The 21118-nt window shown below is 36.4% G+C and overlaps 1 pseudogene; it reads left to right on the forward strand.

Annotated features, from left to right (window-relative positions):
* The first annotated feature begins 7727 nt into the window (after window positions 1-7727).
* On the forward strand, window positions 7728-8926 carry LOC141552829 (heterogeneous nuclear ribonucleoprotein Q-like; annotated as a pseudogene).
* Window positions 8927-21118: the final 12192 nt, after the last annotated feature.

Below are 21118 nucleotides of genomic sequence, written 5' to 3' on the forward strand. Positions count from 1 at the left end.
ATGGCATCTGCCCTCATCAGGTAAAGTGGAAAGGATGGATAAGGAAATTAAACAGCAACTGACTAAATTGGAGTTAGAGACACAATTGCCCTGGACCAAGTGCCTTCCCCTTGCCTTATTAAGAATTAGAACAAAACCCCAAAGGGATGTGGGATTATCACCTTATGAGTTATTGTATAGTAACCCTTATCTAAAAGGGATTCAAAATTCCTCCTTGGATCCAATGTTTAAGACCAAGGATTTGTTTTTAGGAAAATATGTCATGTCTTTATTGCAACATCTGAAAACTTTACACCTAAAAGGGCTTATTGCTCAGACTCCTCCCTTAGGATTCACAGGGCATAAGTTCTAGCTTGGAGACGGGGTCCTGGTTTGGACATGGAAGGAGGACAAGCTGACCCTGAGCTGGAAAGGACCGTTCCAGATCCTATTGACTTCAGATACAGCAATACGCACCAAAAAGAAAGGTTGGACACATCACACTCGAGTCAAAGGTCCCGTGGATGCGCCAAAGAAGTGGGCAGTAGAGACTGATCCAGGAACATTGAAAGTGTGGCTGAGCAAAGACTGATGAATTGTGCATGTAAAATCTTTTTGACTTGTCTCATGTGGGGAATTGTTTTGGAACTTTTCTTGTTTGTACTAAATATTACAATTTGTTGAACTGTATTGTTAGGAATTAGGGGTATTATATACTAGTAAGGAGAATGGGGTGTGAACCAAACCCAAAGGGTTGGAGACTGTGCCTTGTATATGCATGTATGATTTTATGTGGGTACACCCTTTGTGCTGGTACCTCGAGAGCAGTGAGGTATGAAAATACCTTTCAAACCCTGATCCAAATAATAGCTACCAGCTTTAAACTGACTGGCTGTTGGATATGTGGAGGACCTGATCAACTTACATAGTGGCCCTGGGTTTATGTTCCCCTGTCTCTGGCCTGGAGCTTGAGCAACAGGTCAGTAATACACAATGGAACAGGTCTCTAGTCAGCAGAAGAAAAGCATCACTGGCCCCTGACCAGTACAGTTTTAGGGAGATATTGCCTACATCAGACTGGTACAGGGCCATGGATGGGAGAAAGTGAGTGTACATGGACATTTACTTGCAGGTCAGAAAAGGGAGCTATCATAGACTACAGTAGGTATGAGTAGATGGAATCAAACCAGTATAATTTGTTATGATGGATCAGTAATTCGCTATATCCAAAGTTCTAATAGGAGTGAGGGGTGTGCGAGGAAAATGGCAGCTGCCTGTTTAATCCCTGATTGAGAGGGACCCCAGATATGGACATGTAAACCTTGAATAGCATAGCAACAGGTTCAACCTACACTTCAATGGAATGGAAGTGGGAGAATAGAGAAGACACTGTTAGGAAAATGTTTAATAGTTTCTGGAGCGTCAGGATCTAACTGGGGAAAATGGTTGTATCTACCAGTGGGTAGTTGAAAGTCATCTTTGGAGATGTAATTCTAATGGGGGGGGGGAACCTTTAGGTCCCTGAGATGTGAGGTATTTTCCACCTTCAAGTGGACCCTTTATATTTTAGTATGAAAATAATCCTGCCCTGAAGGGGGCATTATTGGATCTGTGGTCAGACAGCTTATACTCATTTACCCAAAAATGGGACTGGAGTTTGTTATATAGGTATAATTAGACCTAAATTTTTCTTTCTCTCATCAAGCATTGGCAGGTAATTGGGGATATGCTTATACAAAGATTTGGAAAGAGAAACCCGAAGTGTGGACCGCTCCCTAACCTGCATTGATTCTTCTTTGACCCAAACAAATGATGCCAATGGGTGGGGAGATGTCTGGCCTCCAGAGAGAATTATGAAAGAATACAGACTGGCAACATGGTCCCAGGATGGTAGTCGGGGAGGTATCAAACACTGATATATAATATATGTGTTAAATCGGTTGATTAGGCTACAGGCAGTCCTTGAGGTAATAATTAACCAAACTGCTCAGGCCCTTGATCTAGTCAATCAGGCCACCTAAGCAAGGGAAGCTGTTTTATAACACAGATTAATTTTAGATTATCTGTTAGCAGAATTAGGAGGGGTCTGTGGAAAATTAAACTTGTCCACTTGTTGCATGCAAATCGATGACAATGGACAAATGGTAAAAAATTACAAAAGGCATTTGCAGAATAGTTCATGTGCCTCTACAGGTATGTAAATCCCCTTTTTCTAATAGCTGGTGGTCTTGGTTTGATGGTAGCTGGAGGAAACAACTTTTATGGTATGGACTAATTGCTATCAGTGGTATTAGATTGTTACCATTATATTTACCCTGTATGATTACACTAATAACCAAAATAGTCCAACAATCCCTTTCAAAATTATTGCATCCAGAGGATGCTGTTAAAATGATGATTCTCCAGAAAAGAGGCTGGAGGGTGTTGGAAGGGGATAATTCTGATAGTGAACTTGCTAAACAATGTGTAAGGTTGTTAACCGATTTTGAGCAATGTGTAAGTTCTTCATAGAGCATAAAATATCACTTACATATTAGGAGTGGGGAGCTGTGTGGAGTATGGTGAAGAACTTACAGATTAAGCACATATTGATCAGAGACTGCTAGCTAACGTAAACCAGACGTATATAGGCCCCAGTGATGTGAAGGCCTAGGCTGCATTCCTTTGCCCAAAGAAGAAGAGGTTATAAATCACTTTGTGGCTGCATTCCACTGACCAAATATGACCAATCACAACCTATGGAGGGTGGGATTTTGGAGGTTCTTTGTCTGAAATGAATAAAAGTTGTGAACATCTTCAAGGGAGTGGCTCTCGCCTGCTGTAAATCTGGCTCACAAACCAGGATAGGGTCTGCTTCTCGAGATTCTAATAAATAATTCTGCTTTTCTAAACCAACAAAATAGACAAACCCTTAGTAAACCTGATTAAAAAAAGGAAAGAGAAAAAGCAAATTGATAGTCTTGAAAATGAAAAGGGTGAACTCACCACTAATGAAGAGGAAATTAGAACAATAGTTAGGAGCTACTTCGCTCAACTTTATGCCGATAAATTCGATAACTTAAATGAAATGGAAGAATACCTTCAAAAATATAGCTTGCCCAGATTAACAGAGGAAGAAGTAAGTAGTCTAAATAGTCCCATCTCAGAAAAAGAAATAGACCAAGCTATTAACCAACTTCCTAAGAAAAAGTCCCCAGGACCGGATGGATTTACAAGTGAATTCTACCAAACATTTAAAGTACAACTAATTCCATTGCTATGTAAACTATTTGAAAAAATAGGGATTGAAGGAGTCCTACCAAATTCCTTCTATGACACAGACATGGTACTGATACCTAAACCAGGTAGATCGAAAACTGAGAAAGAAAACTATAGACCAATTTCCTTAATGAATATTGATGCTAAAATCTTAAATAAGATATTAGCAAATAGACTTCAGAAAATCATCCCCAGGATAATACACTATGACCAAGTGGGATTTATACCAGGAATGCAGGGCTGGTTTAATATTAGGAAAACTATTAGTATAATTGACCATATTAATAATCAAATTAATAAAAACCATATGATCATCTCAATAGATGCAGAAAAGGCATTTGATAAAATCCAACATCCATTCCTACTAAAAACGCTTGAGAGTATAGGAATAAATGGACTATTCCTTAAAATAATAAGGAGCATATATTTAAAACCTTCAGTAAACATCATATGTAATGGTGATAAACTAGAACCTTTCCCTGTAAGATCAGGAGTGAAACAAGGTTGCCCACTATCACCATTACTATTCAATATAGTACTAGAAACTCTAGCCTTGGCAATAAGAGCCGAGAAAGAGATCCAAGGAATTAGAGTAGGAAATGAAGAAATCAAATTGTCACTTTTCGCAGATGACATGATGGTATACTTAGAGAACCCCAAAGACTCTGCTAAAAAGCTATTAGAAATAATTCAGAATTTTAGCAAAGTCGCAGGATACAAAATAAATCCACATAAATCCTCAGGATTTTTATACATTACCAACACAATCCAACAGCAAGAGATACAAAGAGAAATTCCATTCAAAATAACAGTCGATAGTATAAAATATTTGGAAATATATCTACCAAAGGAGAGTCAGGAATTATATGAGCAAAATTACAAAACACTTGCCACAAAAATAAAGTCAGATTTAAATAATTGGAAAGACATTCAGTGTTCTTGGATAGGCCGAGCGAATATAATAAAGATGACAATACTCCCCAAACTAATCTATTTATTTAGTGCTATACCAATCAGACTCCCAAGAAACTATTTTAATGACCTAGAAAAAATAACAACAAAATTCATATGGAAGAATAAAAGGTCGAGAATTGCAAGGGAACTAATGAAAAAAAAGTCAGAGGAAGGTGGTCTAAGTGTACCTGATTTAAAGCTATATTATAAAGCAACAGTCACCAAAACCATTTGGTACTGGCTAAGAAATAGACTAGTTGATCAGTGGAATAGGTTAGGTGCACAGGGCAAGATAGTGAATAAAAATAGCAATCTAATCTTTGACAAACCCAAAGATCCCAAATTTTGGGATAAGAATTCATTATTTGACAAAAACTGCTGGGAAAACTGGAAATTAGTATGGCAGAAACTAGGCATGGACCCACATTTAACACCACATACTAAGATACGATCAAAATGGGTCCAAGATTTAGGCATAAAGAATGAAATCATAAATAAATTGGAGGAACATGGGATGGTTTACCTCTCAGACTTGTGGAGGAGGAAGGAGTTTGTGTCCAAGGGAGAACTAGAGACCATTATTGATCACAAAATAGATCATTTTGATTACACCAAATTAAAAAGTTTCTGCACAAACAAAACTAATGCAAACAATATTAGAAGGGAAGTAACAAATTGGGAAAAAATTTTTACAGTTAAAGGTTCTGATAAAGGCCTCATCTCCAAAATATACAGAGAATTGACTTTAATTTATAAGAAATCAAGCCATTCTCCAATTGATAAATGGTCAAAGGATATGAACAGACAATTTTCAGATGATGAAATTAAAACTATTTCCACTCATATGAAAGAGTGTTCCAAATCACTATTGATCAGAGAAATGCAAATTAAGACAACTCTGAGGTATCATTACACACCTGTCAGATTGGCTAAGATGACAGGAACAAATAACGATGAATGTTGGAGGGGGTGTGGGAAAACTGGGACACTGATGCATTGTTGGTGGAGTTGTGAAAGAATCCAACCATTCTGGAGAGCAATCTGGAATTATGCCCAAAAAGTTATAAAAATGTGCATACCCTTTGACCCAGCCATACTACTACTGGGCTTATACCCCAAGGAACTACTAAAGAAGGGAAAGGGACCTGTATGTGCCAAAATGTTTGTGGCAGCCCTTTTCATAGTGGCTAGAAGCTGGAGGATGAATGGATGTCCATCAATTGGAGAATGGTTGGGTAAACTATGGTATATGAATGTTATGGAATATTATTGTTCTATAAGAAATGACTAACAGGAGAAATACAGAGAGGCTTGGAGAGACTTGCATCAACTGATCCTGAGTGAAACGAGCAGAACCAGAAGATCATTATACACTTCAACAATGATACTGTACGAGGATGTATGCTGATGGAAGTGGATTTCTTCAACATAGAGAAGAGCTAATCTAATTCCAATTGATTAATGATGGACAGAACCAGCTACATCCAGAAAAGGAACACTGGGAAATGAATGTAAACTGTTATTTTTACCTTCTGAATCCAATTCTTCCTGTGCAACAAAAAATTCGGTTCTACACACATATATTGTATCTAGAATATACTGTAATATATTTAACATATATAAGACTGCTTGCCATCTGGGGGAGGGGGCTGGGGGAGGAAGGGAAAAAATCTGAATAGAAGTAAGTGCAAGGGATAATGTTGTAAAAAAATTACCCATGCATATGTACTGTCAAAAAATGTTATAATTATAAAATAAAATTAAAATTAAAAAATAAAATAAAATAAAGTGGGAAGGTCACTGCAAAAAAAAAAATAAAATAATTCTGCTTTTCTATGAGTGATCTCTGAGTAGTCATTTTTAGATAGGATTTTCTATCCCTCATATATTAATTTCTGCCTCTGAATAAAAGACTAAACCTTTTAAATTAACCTTGCCTCTTAGAGTTCCCCTAAATTTCAAACTTAACATTACATTATCAGTCCTACTGACACATTAACCCTAATCCTAATCCTATCTGTGCTACCTAATGAGTTCTTATAATAAGGCTTACCTGCCTCTGATTACAACTTCACCTGTCTCCAATTCACTCTCAGCCTCCTTCCTATATGCACCCTTCCTTACATTAACATTAACCCAAACTCTAATTTTAAACCTATTAAAACACTAATTCTTACTTTCCCCAAAACTATACTCTAAAACTATCCCTTAACTTCAGACTCCAACTTCACTTATGATTCTAAAATAGCATAAAATTTAATTATTATTCTACTCTTAATTCTAACACAATTTTAACATTGTATCGCCAACCTTTACCATAACCCTAAACCTACACTTGCTTTAACTCTAACCAACCCTAATCTTATGGCTATCATTCATTTTAATTGCTTCAGACTGTAACTCTCCCTGTCACTCCAATTAACCCACTATAAGGAAAACGCTAATCTAAACCTGAATCTCCAACTCTAACACTGCTTTACCACTCTAATTCTCACCAAGACCCTAATCATAACCAATCATTAAGCCTAAACTCTACCCATAACTGTACTCCCATCCCATTCTAAACCTCATCATAAACTTGACCATTAGTTATTTCTGACTCAGATCCTACAGGTTTCTCCATATCTAATGAAAATCTCAGTCTTATCCTCTAGATGTGCATTCTATTCTATCTCTGTCTCTGAACAAGACATTAGCCCTCTTTTTTAAAAATAGAAAATACAAAGACAAAAAATAAAATAAAATAATACCAAAAAAAAAAAAAAAAAAAAAAAAGCAAAACATTGTCATGTGACCAGCAGAATGCCAGGGAGAATTCAAAATATAACAATGAATTTCCAGTTTAAGAAAAGATATATAATAGTAAAAGAAATTATATTCATGAGTGTCCATCTTTTCTTTATTTCCTTATATGTCATTCTTTTGTTCTTTCTTGTACACTTTTTTACTTTGTTCTTTTTTCCCCCTTTAATTTCTTCTACCTCCCTCAAGCAGGCTATAATTAAGCATGATTCTATCAATACAAACATACATATACATACCACATTCACAGACCCCCCCCACATATATATGTATAGATATATATATATACATATAGAGAGAGCAACATGAATACATATCTACATATATTCAACATACATTTACCCATATGTAAACAATATTAGTATGGCTGACACATAATGTAAATTTCTCTCTTGATTGAATCTTCAAGCTTGACTATGTTTAAGATCAATGATTACTACTTTTTTTTTCTAATAAATTTGACCTCTGACCTATGTTGTAGTTAAATACTATGTGCATAAACTGCTCATCTCTTCTTTCCTATCTCTGCTAAGTCTTCTACTTTAATTCTATTTTTTAACTTGTTTTACTATTTACTTAACCTCCTCCCACCTATGGGAGGTGCCAACATAGGGAGCAGTGAGCATGTGATTCCTGCAATCTGATCCCTTCAAACAGGATTTACCCACGGTAGCCCAATGGGAAGATGTCTAGAAACATGGTTACATGTTAATTAGAATGGTACTGAAGAGCCCATGGATACTTCTTCTGTAGTTACCCGTTCTGAGCATTTCCAGACATTGCTTGATGTAGATTTACCACGGAAAGTTGCTGAAAAACTAGATGAAATTTACATTGCAGGCTTAGTTGTGCTTTAAAAGAAATTAATGAAGATGGTACATTGGCAGTACTTCAACAGTTTAAATATAGTGATCTCTCACATGTTCAGAACAAAAGTCATAAAGACATACAGGCAGAGAGAAAACCAGAGGACCAAAGTGGCCAGCTGAGGCAAAAATTAAGGCACTCTTGGAAAGGACAAGATACACACTTGATGTGACCGCTGGACAAAGGAAATATGGGGGACCCCCTCCAGATTTAGTATATTCAGGACAAAGCCCTCTGCTGGCACAGAGATATTTGTGGGAAATATTCCAAGAGATCTATTGAAGATGAACTTGTTCCACTATTTGGAAAAAGCTGGACCTATTTGGGATCTGCACTTAATGATGGATCCCCTTACTATTCTAAATAGAGGATCTAACTTTCCATACAAAAGAAGTATCTCAGGAAGCTGTTAAACTGTATAATAATCATGAAATTCGCTCTGGAAAACATATTGGTGTTTACATCTCAGTTGCAAATAATAGATTTTTTGTTGGGTCTATTCCCAAGAGTGAAACAAAGGAGGAGATTCTTGAAGAATTTAGCAAAGTAACAGAGGGCCTTACAGATGTCATTTGTACCACCAGCCAGATGATAAGATAAAGAACAGAGGTTTTTGGTTCCTTGAATATGAAGATCACAAAACTGCTGCTCAGGCAAGGTTACCATAGATTAATGAGTAGCAAAGTGAAAATCTGGGGAAATGAGCTGATCCTATAGAAGATCCAGATCCTGAAGTCAATGCAAAGGTGAAAGTGCTATTTGTATGTAACCTTGTCAATACCGTAACAGAGGAGATTTTAGAAAAAGCATTTAGTCAGTTTGGGAAACTGGAATGAGTGAAGAAACCAAAGGATTATGCATTCATTCATTCATTTTGATGAGAGATGGTGGTGTAAAGGCAATGAAAGAAATGAATGGCAAAGACTTAGAAGGAGAAAAAACTGAAATTGTTTTTGTTAAGCCACCAGATCAAAAAAGGAAAGAACCCAAAGCTCAGAAGCAAGCAGCTAAAAATCAAATATCTGAACTGCTTTCTCTGATAGAGAAAAGACAGTGCCTTGGCTGATATTTCTGGTGGTACTTGTCCTCCTTTCACTCTACATAGTTTCTGTCTACCTGCATCCATAATAAATTTACAAGGGACCCTAATTTATTATTGGTGTCTAGTGAGAAGGTGTAAAGAATGGCGATGATGTAATGATAGCTATGAAATATTGAATTAAAAGTTGCATCAAAATGAAAAAAAAAATTAGATTTTGGAAGATGCTATATACCCTTTATGGTATATAGGTAATGTTGCTTATTTAACCCATTCCTAATGTGAGTAGGTTTTCAGAACTACAAACCCTCTTCCCCATTCTATTATTTGTGTCTATTTTTCCCCTGCACCTCATCTGTTTAAATCTTTCTTTTGAGCTACCCAATTCCTGATGTAAATTTTAAACATATGGTATACATCTCCATATAGAAAACAAACAATTTGTCCATATTAGTTCCTTAAAATTAACCTTGGATATTGGCTCTTATATGTTAAATTTTCTATTGAGTTCTGGTTTGATTGATAAAAAGGCCTTAAAATCTGTAAGTTTGTTAAATGTCCTTTTTTTCCTCATTGCATATTATGTATAAATTTGCTAGATATGATATTTTGGGCCTCAGGACTAGTTATTTTGATTGTCAATATATATGCTTCTAGGACTTACAGTTTTTTATTGCAGCTGCTGATAAGTCCTGTACAAATCTAACTGTAGCTCAAGCATATTTGAATTGCTTTTTTCTTGTTTCTTGCAACATTTTCTCTTTAATCTGGGAGTTTCAAAATTTGACAATAATATTCCTGTGTTTCTTACAAAGGTGATTAGTGGATTTTTTTCTATTTCTACTTTTCCTTACAGGACAATTGTCTTGGATTATTTTTTATTATAGCTTTTTATTTACAAGATATATGCATAGGTAATTTTTCAGCATTGACCCTTGCAAAACCTTCTATTCCAACTTTCCCCCTCCTTCTTCCCAGCCCCTCTCCCAGATGGCAGGTAGACCAATACATGTCAAATATGTTAAAATATATGTTAAATACAAAATATGCATACATATCCATACATTTATTTTGCTGCACAAGAAAAATTGGACTTAGAAATAAAGGTAAAATTAACCTGAGAAGGAAATAAAAAATGCAAGCGGACAAAAACAGAGGGATTGGAAATGCTATGTTGTGGTTACACTCATTTCCAAGAATTCTTTTACTGGGTGTAGCTGGTTCTCTTCATTATTGAACAAATGGAACTGATTTGGTTCATCTCATTGTTGGAGAGCACCACATCCATTAGAATTGATCATCATACAGTATTGTTCTTGAAGTATATAATGACCTCCTGGTCCTGCTCATTTCACTCAGCATCAGTTCATGTAAGTCTCTCCAGGCCTTTCTGAAATCATCCTGCTGGTCATTTCTTACAGAACAGTAATATTTCATATCATTCATATGCCACAATTTACCCAACCATTCTCCAATTGATGGGCATCCATTCAATTTCCAGTTTCTAGCCACTACATAAAAGGGCTGCCACAAAGATATTTGCACATACAGGTCCCTTTCCCTTCTTTAAGATCTCATTGAGATATAAGCCCAGTGGTAACACTGCTGGATCAAAAGGTATGCACATTTTGATAACTTTTTGAGCATAGTTCCAAATTGCTCTCCAGAATGGCTGGATGTATTTACAATTCTTGGATTATTTCTTGCAAATTGTATCAAGGTTTTTTGGAGTTTTTTTTTGTTTTGTTTTGTTTTGTTTTTGTTTATTTGTTTTTTGGTCATGGCTTTCAAGTAATCCAATTGTTCTTATATTTTCTCTTCTTGATCTATTCTCCAAATCTGTTGTTTTTCTTATGTTTCACATTTATTTCTATTTTATCATTGTTTATATTCTGTTTTGTTATATTTCTTGGTCGCATAACTTTGCTGAATTCCCCCTTGCCCAATTCTAATTTTCAAAGAGCTATTTTTGTCTTTAAGATCCTTTATCTTCTTTTCTAGTTGAGTAACTTTTTTTTCATAATCTTGTTTTTCTTTTTTTTCCCCTCAAGGCAATTAGGGTTAAGTGACTTGCCCAGGATCACATAGCTAGGAAGTGTTAAGTTTCTGAGGCCATATTTGAACTTGGGTCCTCCTGAATTCAGGGCTGATGCTCTATCCACTGTGCCACCTAGCTTTTTCCTCAATGTCTCTCATCTGATTTTTAAATATTCTTGAGTTTTTCTACACATTCTTTCTCGGCAGGAACCTATTTATCATTACTTGTCAAGGTAAAAGAAGCTCTTTTTACTTCAGTATCCTCCTCTGAAGATGAATCCCAGTCTTCTCTATTTCTATAGTAAATTTTTATGGTTGAGTTCTTTCTTTTTTGATAGGTCATTTAAAAAAAAAAGAGAGAGAAGTATTAGTGTAAACACTTCTAATTGTGGGATGGGGAAAATGGTGACTCTGTCTTCACTTCAGCTCTCCCCTCCAACCTGGAACCCCAAACAAATGCTCCACTCTTCTGCAAGTGCTTACAACCAGCAGCATCCCTGCACTATTGCCTCTGCACTCATCTGATGTCCTGGTTGCTCTCACTCAGGCCCGCATCTCAAAAGCACAGCTAGGCTTGGCCTTTCCAATCAGCCAAGGCTCACTCAGCCTCCCAAAACTCAGACCCTCAATTCCTCAAGCCATCTGGAGATGAAAATTTCTGTGGTTCTTTCTGAGGCTCCAGGTAGCCCCAGAGTAACCATTTGGTATTTCTGTGGAGCCGGCCCAGAGGTGTTGGTGCTTCACATTGGTTAATCCTGCCTTGAGGTCTTTCTTCAGGTCTTCTTGAGTTGTACCAGGAAGGACCCTGTTCTGCCTCAAGTCTTCTTAATCTTTCACAATTCTATGTTTGCCCAAGGTACAAATTTATTTTGTTTGTGGGGGAAATAGGAAGAGCTTGAAATGTACTAATCTACTCTGCCATCTTCCCAGAATCCTTTTGACACTAGCCCTCTTAAACTAAACTTGACTCCTAGACTAATTCTAAACTCCAACCTTAACATTACTTTAGCACTTCTATTGAAACATTAGCCAGAGAAACTAGGGATTGACCCACACTTAACACCGTACACCAAGATAAGGTCAAAATGGGTTCATGACTTAGGCATAAAGAATGAGATTATAAATAAATTAGAGGAACATAGCATAGTTTACTTCTCAGACCTGTTGAAGAGGAATGAATTTATGTCCAAAGAAGAACTAGAGATCATTATTGATCACAAAATATAAAATTTTGATTATATCAAAATGAAAAGTTTTTGTACAAACAAAACTAATGCAGATAGAATTAGAAGGGAAACAATAAACTGGGAAAACATTTTTACAGTCAAAGGTTCTGATAAAGGCCTCATTTCCAAAATATAGAGAGAATTGACTCTAATTTACAAGAAATCAAGCCATTCTCCAATTGATAAATAGTCAAAGGATATGAACACACAATTCTCATACAAAGAAATTGAAACTATTTCTATCCATATGAAAAGATGCTCCAAGTCCTTATTAATCAGAGAAATGCAAATTAAGACAATTCTGAAATACCACTACACACCTGCCAAATTGGCTAGAATGACAGGGAAAGATAATGCACAATATTGGAGGGGATGTGTTAGGATTACTAAGTGAGAACTCAGGTTGTCTGGACAGTGACAAGGTGAGAATTATGGTTGTCTGGACAATTACAAGGTGAGAACTCAGGTTGACTTGATAGTTCTCTGGCTCAGACCTTTGGTTTGGGCCTTTAAAGGGAGTTTACACCTTAGGAATTCTAAGAGGAGCAAGCTCATTGGTTGAAGTGGTTCTTCCCAGAAGCCCTTGCATTCTCTGGGAGCCACACCCATTCTCTGGGAGGATAAAAAGAGGCAACATTGAGCCTGGAGAGCAGTCTGGACTGGGGAAGGACAAGAGCTGGAGGAGATTCAGAGCCAAGATTTCAGGAAGAAGAAGAGGCTGGCTTGAGGCTCCAGAAGCCTCCCAAGAAACCTGCTCATAAAGAAAAAGATTATACAGAAAAGAAACCTCCTCCCAGAAAAGGATTACAACTGAGAGACAATCAGAACATTACAATTGGCGCCCAATGTGGGGCAAGGACTTTTGCTTATATTGACAAGGACTTATTCTGAGCCCTTCAGAGGAGCTAGAGTGGACCATAGCAATTTGGTGCCCGAACAGGGATGGACAAAATCCTGATTCCAGTGGAAAAGCGTCCAATCCAGATCTCAGTCTCTCTGACCCAGAACCATGAGTAACAAGGAAACTTTGTTAAAGATTAAGTGAGCGTGCTAATAGATAAATAAGGAACTTAATTTGTTAAGGGCTAAACCAGCAATCTCTTATAGCTGAAATGGGGCAGATGTTAGCTAAATACAATCCCTTGACCTCAGCTGACTCAACCCCAGCCCCAGAGGCAGCCTCAGCTCCAGCCCCATTCAGGAGTGGTACTATAGAGAGAATAATCAAGATAATTGAGGAGCAGAGTTTACTTGTAACCTGGGTACAGATTGCTAAACTCTTGGCTGCATTAAGACGCACATCCCCTTGGTTCTTAGAGGAAGAAAAGATAGATGTAGATATATGGAAGCTAGTGGGATTTGAAATGAAAGAATTTCATGCAAAAAATGGGCCTCGTTCAATTTCTGCAGAGGTATTTTATATCTACAACATAGTTCAATTAGCCTTAAACTATCAAGCAAGTTGTAGGAGAAGGAAAAGTTTTAAAAATGAACAGAGGAGGAAGTGTGAGGAAAAAAGGAAAGATCAAGATCTTGCCCTAGAGCAAGAGGATTTAAATGAGGAATTAGGGTATGATTCTCTTGAAGAAGCTTCAATCCTGCCTAGAGAACAGATTATTGACAGGCCCACATCAATTCCACCTTCAGAGGTGGAGAAAGAAGGAGGAGGGGAAGAGGCAGAAACACAAACAGAATTGCCTGTGAAGCAGCCTAAGCCTATGACAAGATTAGAAAAAGCATTGGTTAAAGCTAAGAGAGAAGGACAGGATATAAGTGATTTTATACATGCATATCCTGTGATTGAAGAGATTGACTCTGTAGGTCAAAAAAGAAGAAGATATGCACCTTTAGATTTGAATAAAATTAAAGATTTGAAAAGAGGCTGTACCCTTTATGGGGCTACATCAGCTTATGTTAAAATGTTACTAGATGGTTTCTCTTATGAAGTCCTAACCCCAAATGATTGGAAATCCATAGCAAGGACATGCCTGGAACCTGGAGAAAATTTGCTATGGCTTGCGGAGTTTCATGAATTATGTAAAATTCAAATCAGATGCAATTTAGAAATAGGAGTTAACACACAATTCACTTTTGAGCACTTGGCTGATGAAGGTCGGTATGGAGAGAATTCAGAACAGATTAATTATACCATGACAATATATGAACAAATTGCTAAGGCTGCAATAAAAGCTTGGGGTGTCCTCCCTGGACAGAAAGATCGCGGAGAGGCTTTCACTAAAATACAGCAAGGTCCCAATGAACCTTTTGCAGATTTTGTGGGACGTTTGCAAACTGCTGTCAAAAGAACTATTGGAGAAAATGCAGCTACAGAAATAATGACCAGATATCTGGCTAAGGAAAATGCCAATGAGATTTGCAAAAGAATTATATGGGGATTAGACAGAGATGCTCCTTTAGAGGAGATCATAAAATGTTGTGCTACAGTGGGAACAAATGCTTTTTACACCCGGAAAATGATGAACATGGAAAGACAGGGTCCCTCCTGGCAAGGACCTTCTAGAGAAACTCGGCGATGTTTTCAATGTGGAAAAATTGGACATCTAAGAGCTCAGTGTAGGTATGGAGATACAGTGAGAAGACAGGGTGAGAGAAGACCTAAAACCCCATGTCCAAAATGCAACAGAGGACTCCATTGGGCATCAGAATGTAGAATAATTCAGGGAAATGGGATGAGGGGCCCAGGTCAAGGGCCCCAGGCAAAAAAGACTTGGGGCATGATGGCAGCTGATGTTACACCCAAAGAACCTCTAGAAGGTCAGGACTCTGATTTGATCAACCAGCAGAAAAGCAATCATATGGCAGAAAGGGATTACCTGATAAGTGAGCCAAAAGGCAATCAGATTGCAAAAATGGATTACACTTGGGGAGAATACAGGCCTTTTGAACCAACAGGGCTGTGTCCAGTGCAAATAACTCCAATGTAATTGCCAGATGATGAGAAGAGATTTAGAAAGTGGTAAACAGAAGGAAATTAGATGGGTTAACTGCCTGGGAGAGAGGGTTTGCTTGTATTTTAACAGAGAGAAGAAAAACAGATGAAGAAGGAAATAGATGGGTGGCAACAAGCACCTGGAGAGAGACAGAAAAAGAGAAAAACCTCAAAACAAAGGAGAAGATCTAAGAAACATCTCACACCGAAAGAGCATGGCTAATAAAAAGACAGTTAAAGAACTTTAAAACCAGCAGGAATCATTGGATTTCCTAACACAGGATGAGGCTAATGGATAATGGACTTATGGACATTTATAAATTCTCAATTTATGATTAGTTGATCATGTTATTTGTTACATACATACTACATGTATTATGGTACTATGGTACTATGTTACTATGTGCTTATATAATTTATGTAATTATGTGTAATACCTCCCATATTTTTGGATTTATGTTTCAAGATCATGACTATCTTATGTTCTAAATCAAAAGAAAGGGGGAGATGTTAGGATTACTAAGTGAGAACTCAGGTTGTCTGGACAGTGACAAGGTGAGAATTATGGTTGTCTGGACAATTACAAGGTGAGAACTCAGGTTGACTTGACAGTTCTCTGGCTCAGACCTTTGGTTTGGGCCTTTAAAGGAAGTTTACACCTTAGGAATTCTAAGAAGAGCAAGCTCATTGGTTGAAGTGGTTCTTCCCAGAAGCCCTTGCATTCTCTTGGAGCCACACCCATTCTCTGGGAGGATAAAAAGAGGCAACATTGAGCCTGGAGAGCAGTCTGGACTGGGGAAGGACAAGAGCTGGAGGAGATTCAGAGCCAAGATTTCAGGAAGAAGAAGAGGCTGGCTTGAGGCTCCAGAAGCCTCCCAAGAAACCTGCTCATAAAGGAAAAGATTATACAGAAAAGAAACCTCCTCCCAGAAAAGGATTACAACTGAGAGACAATCAGAACATTACAATTGGCGCCCAATGTGGGGCAAGGACTTTTGCTTATATTGACAAGGACTTATTCTGAGCCCTTCAGAGGAGCTAGAGTGGACCATAGCAATTTACCTCTGCAGAAACCTGCTCATAGAGGAAAAAATTATACAGAAAAGGAACCTCCTCCCAGAAAAGGATTACAACTGAGAGACAATCAGAACATTACAATTGGCGCCCAATGTGGGGCAAGGACTTTTGCTTATATTGACAAAGACTTATTCTGAGCCCTTCAGAGGAGCTAGAGTGGACCATAGCAATTTGGCGCCCAAACAGGGACTTGAACCCTGGACCCTCAGATGTTAAATGGACCCTCAGACTGTTAAAGAACTTTGAAAACCAGCAGGAATCATTGGAATTCCTAACACAAGATGAGACTAATGGACAATGGACTTATGAACATTTACAAATTTTCAATTTATGATTATTTGATCATGTTATTTATTATATACTTTTGCATGTATTATGTTACTATGTTACTATGTGCTTATATAATCTATGTAATTATGTGTAATACCTCCCATATTGATGGATTTATGTTTCAAGGTCATGACTATCCTATGTTCTAAATCAAAAGAAAGGGGGAGATGTTAGGATTACTATGTGAGAATTCAGGTTGTCTGGACAATTACAAGGTGAGAACTCAGGTTGACTTGACAGTTCTCTGGCTCAGACCTTTGGTTTGGGCCTTTAAAGGGAGTTTACACCTTAGGAATTCTAGGAGGAGCACTACATCAGGCTTGACGGGGCTCTCTGCAGGAAGGGAAGTCACTTCTCTGGACCAGAGTTAACGGCAACTGCCTGGAGACAACGGTTCTCTACAGGAAGAAAAATCTGTCTGAGAGATTTGAGTTGACATAGAAGATCTCCTTCCAGAGAGCGATCAGCAGCTTCTGGAGACGACAGCATGCTACAAGGATGTGGGAAAACAGGGACACTGATACATTGTTGGTGGAATTGTGAATACATCCAGACATTCTGGAGAGCAATTTGGAACTATGCTCAAAAAGTTATCAAACTGTGCATACCCTTTGACCCAGCAGTGTTACTACTGGGCTTATATCCCAAAGAGATTTTAAAAAGGGAAAGAGACCTGTATGTGCAAGAATGTTTGTAGCAGCCCTCTTTGTAGTGGCTAGAAACTGGAAACTGAATGGATGCCCATCAATGGAGATTAGCTGAATAAATTGTGCTATATGAATATTATGGAATATTATTGTTATGTAAGAAATGACCAACTTTTGATCCATTAAATGAATTTCATTGTTTTTTTCTGAATAAACAAACATAGGTAGTATTGCCAAAAAAAAAAGAAAGAAAAAAAAAAGAAAGAAAGAAAGAAATGACCAACAGGATGATTTCAGAAAGGCCTGGAGAGACTTACATTAACTGATGCTGAGTGAAATGAGCAGGACCAGGAGATCATTGTATACTTCAACAACAATACTGTATGATGATCAATTATGATGGTCGTGGTCCTCTTCAACAATGAGATGAACCAAATCAGTTCCAATAGAGCAATAATGAAGAGAACCAGCTACACCCAGTGAAAGAACTCTGGGAGATGACTATGAACCACTACATAGAATTTCCAATCCCTCTATTTTTGTCTGCCTGCATTTTGGATTTCTTTCACAGGCTAATTGTACACTATTTCAAAGTCCAATTCTTTTTGTATAGCAAAATAACTGTTTGGATATATATATATATAATATTTAATTTATAGTTTAATATATTTAACATATATTGGTCAATCTGCCATCTGGGGTAGGGGGTTGGGGGAAGAAGGGGAAAAATTGGAACAAAAGGTTTGGCAATTGTCAATGCTGTAAAATTACTCATGCATATATCTGGTAAATAAAAAGCTATAATAATAATAATAATAATAATAATAATAACAATAATAATAAAAGAAACATTAGCCAGAACCCTAATCTCAACCCTATCTGTACCTCTTAACAAACATTCTGATAACAAGTTTTAACTGTAGTCTCTAAAGCCTGCTTCCTCTCCACTCCAAAAATCACTGTCAGCTTTTCCCCTAATATTAACCCTAAACTCTAATATTAACCTAAACCAAACTCTAGACCTAACTTTATCCATAATCCCTAACTTAAAATTAACCCTAACTCTAATTACTTCAAGACTCCAACCTCTAATCTGACTCTAATTCCATTACTATAGCATAAAAATCAATCATAACCAACTCCAACTCTACCATTATCTTAACACTCTAACAATTACCATGACATAAACCAGAACCCTACATTTCCCTTTGTCCCAATATTAACCCTAAATTGTAATTTTGTTATAGAAACAGTGTTTGATTTATTTTTTAAATAATAGCTTTTTATTTTTCAAAATATATTCAAAGATACTTTTCTTTTTTGCTTTACTTTTATTGTTTTCCTTTTTCTGGTTATATATGTACATTAATTTTTTAAAATACATTTCTTTTTTTGTTGTTGTTCTTTTTTTTTATTATAGCTTTTTATTTACAGGATATATGCATGGGTAATTTTACAACACTGACAATTGCCAAGCCTTTTGTTCCAATTTTCCCCCTCCTGGTTCAGTTCATTACTGCTCTATTGGAACTGGTTCATCTCATTGTTGAAAATGGCTATGAATTATGTTAGCCAAGAAAAATTAGAACAAAAGGGGAATACCATAAGAGGGGAAAAAAACAGTAGGAAAGGAAAAAAGTGGCATTCATATTCATTCTCCATAATTCTCTCTGAATGCAAATGGCACTTTCTATCCAAAGTTTATTGGGATTGCCTTGGATCACTGAATAGCTGGAAATCATAAACGTGAATGTGAATGGGGTGAACTCTCCCATAAAATGGAAGCAAATAGCAGAATGGCTTAAAAAACAGAATCCTACAATATGTTGTTTACCAAAAACACATTCGAAAAAGAGAGATACATACAGAGTAAGAATAAAAGACTGGAACAGAATTTATTATGCTTCAGCTGAAGAAAAAAAAGGCAAGGCAGAAATAGTAAATGTTTCCTTTTCACATCACCTTGCAATTAAAATTATATTCAATAAAGGGTCAGGGGAAGATAAATTAAAAAACAATTGGAAATTAAATAATTTAATACTAAAAATGAGATGAATTTATAAAACTAAGAGTTGGTATTATGAAAAAAACAATAAAATAGATAAACTTTTGGTTAATTTGATTTGAAAAAGGAAAGAAAAAACCAAATTACCAGCATCAAAAATGGAAAAGGTGAACATACCAACAATGAAAATGAAATTAACGTGGCAATTAGGAGCTATTTTATCCAATTGTATGTCAGCAAATCTGACTAATTGAAATGGATGAATATTTATAAAAATATACATTGCTCAGATTAGCAAAGGAAGAAATACATTATTAAAGTAGCCCGTTTTAGAAAAAGGAATCGAAGAAGTCATCAGTGAATTCTCTAAGAAAAAAATCTTGAGTGCCAGGTGGATTTATAAGGAAATTCTACCAAACATTTAAAGAATAATTAATTCCAATATTATATAAACTATTTGGAAAAATAGGTAAAGAAGAAGACCTGCCAGATTCCTTCTGTCACACAAATATGACACTAATATGTTATTATTATTTCTTTTTCTTTTTTATTAATAGTTTTTATTTACCAGATATTTGCATGGGTAATTTTACAACATTGACAATTGCCAAACCATTTGTTCCAATTTTTCGGCTCTTTCCCACCCCCCCAGATGGCAGGTCGATCAGTACATGTTCAATATGTTAGAATATAAATTAAATACAATATATGTATACTTAACCAAACAGTTGTTTTAGCAAGCATTATTACTAATGGAAAGTGGACACATTCCCAATAAGACTGGGGTGAAAAAAGGATGCCCATTATCACCACTATTATTTAATATTGTACTAGAAATACTGGCTTAAGCCAGTAAGAAAAGGAAAAAAAAATTAAAGGAATTAGAATAGACAATGAGGAGATAAAGCTATCACTCTTTGCAGATCTGATCATACATACTTAGAAAATCCTAGAGAGACATCCAAAAACCTACTTGAAACAATTCATAACTTTAGCAAAGTTTCAGGATATTAAAACAAGCCCACACAAATTCATCAGCATTTCTATATATTGCTAACAGAGCCTAGCAACAAGAGATAGAAAGGGAAATTATATTTAAAATAACTGTAGAAAAATATTTGAGTATCTACTTGTCAAGACAAACTCAGGAACTATATGAACACAATTACAAAACACTTTTTACACAGAGTAAGATCTAAACAATGGAAAAATATCAATTGCTTATGGGTAGGCTGCGTTAATATAATTAAAATGACTATTCTACCCAAATTGCTTTACTTGTTCAATGGCATACCAATCAAACTGCCAAAAATCATTTTATAGAGCTATAAAAATAAGAACAAAAAGGCAAGAATATCAAAATAATTTGTTGCACAGTAAGAATTGGATTCCGAAAGTATAAGTAACCTGGGTAAAAAGACAATAGTGCAAACATTTTACACTCATTTCCCAGTGTTCCTTCTCTGGGTGTAGTTGTTTCTGTCCACCATTGATCAACTGGAACTGAATTGGATCTTCTCTATGTTGAAAATATCCACTACAATTAGAATATATCTTCATACAATATCATTGTTGAAGTATATAATGATCTCCTGGTTCTAACATATTATATTCCAATTTTCCAAAAATTTTTGTGAATTAGTGAGTTGATATTCCAGAAGCTAATTTTGGGGTTTAACATATACTAGATTACTATAGTCGTTGATTGGGGCAGTGGATAGATCCTTGCTTTGTTCTGCCCTGAAGTCAGGAGGACCTGAGTTCAAATCTGTCCTCAGGCATTTAACACTTCCTAGCTGTGTGACTCTGGGCAAGTCACTTAACCCCAATTGCCTCAGCAAAAAAAAAAAAAAAAAAAAAAAAAAAAAAAAAAAAAAAACGATAATGATTATTTTGTCATATGTATCTAATTTATTCCATTGATCTACCACTCTATTTCTTAACCAG

The sequence above is a fragment of the Sminthopsis crassicaudata genome, chromosome 2, assembly GCF_048593235.1.
Source record: "Sminthopsis crassicaudata isolate SCR6 chromosome 2, ASM4859323v1, whole genome shotgun sequence".
Lineage (NCBI taxonomy): Eukaryota > Metazoa > Chordata > Mammalia > Dasyuromorphia > Dasyuridae > Sminthopsis > Sminthopsis crassicaudata.